Here is a 6,886-nt window from a genome sequence, read left to right as displayed (position 1 = left end):
ACCAACAAAGGAAAAGAGGTTTGGGGATTCTGGGTGAGAGAGGAAAGTCATAGGAAAATGACCAGGAAAAATATGGTAAGGGTTTCTTAGTAAGATGTGTTTTGGCAGATTTAAGACCATGCCCTCTGCATTGGTAAGAGTCAAGAGTCCTTCTCTTCCTGATACTTCAGAGGGAGACATGTCTACAAATGGAAATTTACTTTGTAAATATAAATTTCTGTTTGGGAAAGGAAAACTTGTGCCGTTTTTAGAGTTTTTCCGGCATGTGATGGTTCTCAATGGCCTTCAGCTCAAAAGAATCCACATAGCAAGGAGACACATTTTGGGGTGGCATTTTCTGGTACCACTGAGTACACAGATGAAATGTATACTTTCCTGAATTTTTGAAATATTTCAGTAAAAGGAATGAACAGAACCCAGAACATTAAGCACTGGAACATTTCGACCCCATCGCGGTTCTTTGGTCCAACTTTTAGTTACTTACAAGCATTCCAAGCACTACATTTCCACCTGTTGTTTTTTTTAATCGCTTTATATTTCTGTCTTAAGACTTTGTTTTGTGTTTTCAATATATAAAACCTTTTCATTAGGGTTTTGACGGGAACTAGAAAGAATCTGAACTCACTTGCTTTAATCAGCATATTTTACATATGAAGACTTGACCAAGATGACTGCAGAAAAGTTTGTAGAGCTCTCTCCTGGAGAAGCTGAATGTTCATGGCAGCTTTAAAACTGTGTTGTCTACCAAAGTCAAATTTTCTACATTTCAGAAATGTTTAAAAGCTTAATAAGTAAACTTTAATCATTTAATATGAATTAAAATCTCAGCATCTCTAATTTATTTTTTTTATTTTTTTTTTAACATTTATTTATTTTTGAGACAGAGAGAGACAGAGCATGAACGAGCGAGGGGCAGAGAGAGAGGGAGACACAGAATCGGAAGCAGGCTCCAGGCTCTGAGCCACCAGCCCAGAGCCCGATGTGGGGCTCGAACTCACGGACCACGAGATCGTGACCTGAGCCGAAGTCGGACGCCCAACCGACTGAGCCACCCAGGCGCCCCTCAGCAGCTCTAATTTAAAAAAAATCAATGAATTAAAAGGATGATAAAGGTGTTGTACATATGGGTTAAATGTGGTCCCTATATACGGGCCTCATACTATTTACTTCTCTTTTTTTTTTTAATGTTTATTTATTTTGTGAGAGAGAGAAGAAGCAGGGGAGGGGCAGAGAGAGAGGGAGAGAGAAAATCCCAAGCAGTCTCCATACTGTCAGTACAGCGCTCATCTCCTGGCTCGATCTCACGAACCATGAGATTATGACCTGAGCTGAGATCAAGAGTCGGACACTTAACCTAGTGAGTCACCTGGCGCCCCTCAGACCATTTACTTCTTCACAGCAGGCTGGGATCAGTCGCTGAAAAGCTTGCCTGCGCCAAACTCAAAATTTCACACATCTCATCGCTTTAAAATAACGCTATTTTGCCTGCCTGCTTTGCCTGCCTAGCTAAAGACAAGCCCTCAGGCTACAAAAGCCCCTAGGCCACCGCTGCCCTCTTGGCCTCCTGACTCCGAGCTTCCCCATCCAGCTGTTGTGCAACTTCACATGTGAGCCTCCCTGCTAGCGGAGGCCCCACCTCTTGGTTTCTGGAAGGTCTGCTCTGAGGGTCTTCGGCTTGCACGTTGTCAAGGCACCACCAAAACAGTGCTCACATTATACGCTGCTGCCACCTGTTGCCGTGTCTTTAATCAGCCTCCGCATCCTCCTTGAAGTTATCACAAAAGGAATCACAATCCCAAGGAAAAGCCTCACGAATGCAGAAAATTAGTCACAAGAAGTCGTGCGGGCAAATACAAGGCAGAGGGGAGCTGGTTCTTTCTGTATGTCCTGACAAAGGAGGCAAAGATAAAACATTTCTAGGACCCACAAAGCTGATGCAGGTCTGGGGTTTCCCAGACAGCAATCATGTGGGTGACTCTGGACAGCTGAGTCCATAGTTAATATTGTTAGAAAGACTTGAAAAAGTGCAATAAATAAATAAACAGAACTGTAGGTGACTTAGAAAGTCGCGTTCTCCCCATGCCCATTTATGTAAACGAGATTACATAAATATGGAAAACATATATTTTTAAAAATGACAGCATGAAATGATTCTCATCTTTGCAATATATCCAACACGTCACAATGTATTAAACTTAAGCATGAAAATGAAACAGCCTTTACTTTAATCTCTGCTGCTTTTCCTTGGGTTATATGGCCTTGAGCAAATTATTTGACTCTTTCATTCTTTTAAGAAGTATTTATGGAGTGTATACCTTGGACATAAGTTCTAAAAGTGCCATGCCTAGGAGCTCACAGGTGACACAGAGTAGCTTCCTAGAGAGAATAATATTTTATAGTGCACATTACCTTTATATACACTCTGATGAGTCTCTAATGTCTTGGAAGTGAGAAAATTAAGAGCAACTCTATTTATCTAGACCTGGCTGTCCAATAGAAATGTAATGTCATCTACATAAGTAATTTTAAACTTCTAGTAACCATATTAAGTAAAAAGGAACAAGTGACTTTATTTGTAATAATATATTTATATAACCCAATGTATCTGAAATATGAGTCAACATGTAATAAATATAAATTATTGGAATATTTTCTATTCTTCTGTACTAGAACTTTGAAATTCATTACACATTTTAAACTTACCACACATCTCAATTTAGACTAAGCTACCTTTTAAGTGCTCAGTAGCCTGGCTAAGGACCTACCGTGTCAGAGCACACAAATCTATTTTCCACCAATATTTTCAAGTTTGAAGACCTCCTTCTCAAAATATTTTGAGAATAACCACATTATAGTTCAACACTTTTAATATCCACAGATTGATAAATCATTGAAAACGTTCTTAGGAATAAATTCAACATTGCTTTTCCGTGTGTATTTATTTTGCGTGTGTCTACTGTTAAGAAACAAAATTGGGGTGCCTGGGTGGCTCAGTCGGTTAAGTGTCCGACTCTGGATTTCAGCTCAGGTCACAATCTCAAGGTTCATGGGACTGAGCCCCAAGTCGGGCTCTGTGCTGACAGCGGAGCCTGCTTGGGATCCTCTCTCTCTCTTTCTCTCTCTCTGCTCCTCCCCCCACTTGCGTGTAAGCACTCCCTCCCTCTCTCTCAAAATAAACTTAAAAAGTCAACCGAATGAAGATGTACTGGGATGGGTGAAATGGGCACCGGCCCTTCTTGCACGTGGAGGGGAGTTCCGAGGGTTGACTAGCTGGAGGAAATGAAAGGTTTTATAGGAAGGAGGATGGGGCAAGAAAGTTGCTAGCAAGAGGATTGTTCCCAGGAGGGGGAAGGGGGGGGGGGGTCTTATGCAGATGACCTCATCTTCCCCCGGGGGATGGAGAGGCTTCCGTGGCTGACTCACTGTTGCTAATAGAAAATTCCTGAATGACCGGTGAAGACTATTTCCTGGGGAGCTTGAAACCGCAATTCCATTAGGTATTAAGCCCTGGTTTGGGGACACCATTTTTGGGCCTGTGGCCTTCTTTCTAACACCATGTATGTTTGGAAAATAGTACAATAGGGCATGGTATTATATCACATTAGAACACGCTATGGATGCTAAGCTACTCTGAACCGAATTTTGGTCTGATAAAGTGCGCGGATGGCTCTTTCTAGGCATGACCTAAGTTGTGCCGTAAGCACACCTATCCAGCAAGATGATTTGAGCTGACCTGATGACCCCTTTGTGACAGGCTCTTTACAGAGGTGACTCATACATCCTGCCGGCAGAATGACCACCAGACAAAAGGATTCCTACAATCCCCCAATTTTGGGCAGCAATTAACCCTATTCTCCCCCCCCCCCCCCCCGCCTTCACGCACCTGCCTGGAGACCCCAGGTGAGGACTGGGTTGTTTGCATGTTCTGTAGGATCCCCATTCCACACAGGTTCATCCAAAGGTACAGATGTTCAATAATTAGCCCAAGGGGACTCAGCTGTGACTTGACCCCCAAAGCCTATATGGCTCATCCCTGAGCTATGCTGCCTTTCTTTTCTTTAAAAAAAAAAATTTGGTGGGGGGGGCACCTGGGTGGCTCGGTCGGTTAAGCGTCCGACTTTGGCTCAGGTTGTGATCTCGCGACTTTGGCTCAGGTTGTGATCTCGCGGTCCGTGAGTTCTAGCCCCGCGTCGGGCTCTGTGCTGACCGCTCAGAGCCTGGAGCCTGTTTCAGATTCTGTGTCTCCCTCTCTCTCTGCCCCTCCCCCGTTCATGCTCTGTCTCTGTCTCAAAAATAAATAAATGTTAAAAAAAAAATTTTTTTTTAATTTTTTTAATGTTCATTTTTTTTTTAATTTTTTAACGTTTTATTTATTTTTGAGACAGAGAGAGACAGAGCATGAACGGGGGAGGGGCAGAGAGAGAGGGAGACACAGAATCGGAAGCAGGCTCCAGGCTCCGAGCCGTCAGCCCAGAGCCCGACTCGGGGCTGAAACTCACGGACCACGAGATCGTGACCTGAACCGAAGTTGGACGCTCAACTGACTGAGCCACCCAGGCGCCCCACGTTCATTTATTTTTGAGAGAGAGAGAGCGAGTGTGGGAGGGGCAGAGGGAGAGAGCCAAGAGAGACAGACAGACAGAATCTGAAACAGGCTCCGGGCTCTGAGCTGTCAGCACAGAGCCGGACGCAGGGCTCAAACTCACGAACCGCAAGATCATGACCTGAGCTGCCTTTCTTAAAGAGCAGCGCACCTCAGATAAGACTCTGTGTGGACACCTAGCACGTGCAAGTTCTGCAAACGTCTGCCATTATCAGGATTCTAATGCCTGTGTTTGTGCCTTTTTAAAAATGCTCTCTCCTGAAACACTGCGCTCCATCATTCAGGACATGGCTCCACACCCCACTTTGTTCATGACTCTGTTTTGAATTGGATTGAGCTTTCCTTTCTAAACCGGCCTTTTGCTACCTAAAGGAGTGCAGAATTTGGCCCCCGGTTCTCGGTCGGTGATGATGCCATAACACTTTATCGATGGCAGGAACTCAGCAAGAAGAAACCCCACCCCCACTCACAGAAAGTGGCTCAGTCACTCATTTGTTCAGTGAGGGCCTTTTCCAGGCCAGGCTGTGTGCTGGCCACATGCCGGTGAACAAAACACACGGCCCCCGTTCCCATGGAAATGTTCACGATGGAGTATGACGTTAAACAAATAAATCTGTAACTACAAACTGCGTTGCACAGTAAGCATTGTTAAGGAAAAAGTACAACAGTCTGCGAGATAGAAGTCAGGCGGGGGAAGTCAGAGAACACCTCTCTGAGGAGGTAACATACAGGGACAAGTAAGACCTTAAGTATGAATAGGATTTGTCAGGTAAACGGTGAAGGAAAGAACATTCCAGGCAAAGACTTGAAGCGAAAGAGCATGTCGCATTTAGAAAGCGCAGAAAGGCCACGTAGCAGGGATGCGGTGAGCCTAAGGGGAGAGGGGCCAAAAGTGGGGCAGAAACCTAGGCAGGCCGTGTGGGAATCTGATAAGGAGCAGGTAGATTGTGCAATGTGAAAAAAAATCCCTATTATTTGCACAGTACAAACTGAAAATTCGCATAGCTCCTCTTGACCACATGAGTGGGGGTGGGCACAGTCTTAGAAAGAATACTAGTGTCTTTCAAGGATATCAGTGTTGTTTCTAAAACAGTGAGTCTCTTAAGCGTTCCATCTGATAGTTTGGCCCGGAATATACTCAGTCAACACCATGAGGCCCACTGTGGGGTGTAAGGTGTCAGGGGGATGTGAAGATGGTTAAGTGACGGTGACCAAAAAGGGACCTAATGGCTAACAGCATCAGGTACACATGGGGAAGTGGGAGAGGTTAAACTCAGGGCAAAGGTCTGAATTACAACGCTTTTTATATGTTGTATACTGAGCCCCGTTTCCGGGACTGGAGGCCAGGTTGGACAGGGGCACAGGGGTCAAGGCTGGGGACAATCAAGTGAATTAATGTGCATCCAGTGCTCCCAAACGGGGCCTGACATATTGTCAGCACACCAAGCTGCCCTTACTATCCATAGTGATTTATTTTTTCCAAAACACAATTTCACATTAAGTAACACATAGGGCGATAACAAAACATTTGAATGAATAAGTTGGCTATGTTAGCAACGTATTACCAAAATGAGAAATGAACAGGCGTCTCCCAGTGAAGATGGCAAATTTAAAATATTGTGTGTAGTATGCGGTAAGAACCAGATAAAAAAAAAAAAAGGGAACCACACTCTGTAAACATTTATCCTGTAACAATGTTAGGTTACAAACGACCTAAGCAAGAAGGCAATGTTACAATTAATTTGGCTGAGTGACTCGGGAGGATGCTGTTAGTATGTGGCCAAACAACTGAGTCTTTTTACAGAGAGGCGAAATCAGCTGCACCTGAGGATTCCCTGCGTGGAGACACCCCCTCCTCCCTGCTGGGTTCCAGACCTTTCCAGGTTGCTGGGTTTCCAGACACCTAGAGCTGCTTTCGATGGTTGTCCCTTGTTTGTCCCCTGCAGTATTCCCATTTCTGTGTCACTTCTGGTTTTGAAGCCCTAATAAGTCTACAGGAAATGAAGGATAGAGAATTATGAATCGGGTGTGCTGAACACCAAAAAGTAACGCCAACGAGGAAACTGTGCTGCCCTGAGAGTACAGAATAAATTTATTCAGAGAACCGGGCGCTGGTTCCGAAGGCTGTTAATCCGTATACTTCCTAAGTCCCAGATTTCATACCATAGTGGTAAGAACCAAACAAGGGACTTCTCCCCGTGGGCAGGCAGGCCTGAGACTTCCCGAATGAACAAGCAAGCTCGGTGGGAAGGCTGTCCGATCTCCGCTCCCACCACCCTCAGG

Source organism: Panthera uncia, unplaced genomic scaffold (assembly GCF_023721935.1).
Source record: "Panthera uncia isolate 11264 unplaced genomic scaffold, Puncia_PCG_1.0 HiC_scaffold_1560, whole genome shotgun sequence".
Lineage (NCBI taxonomy): Eukaryota > Metazoa > Chordata > Mammalia > Carnivora > Felidae > Panthera > Panthera uncia.
This window is presented reverse-complemented; position numbering follows the sequence as displayed.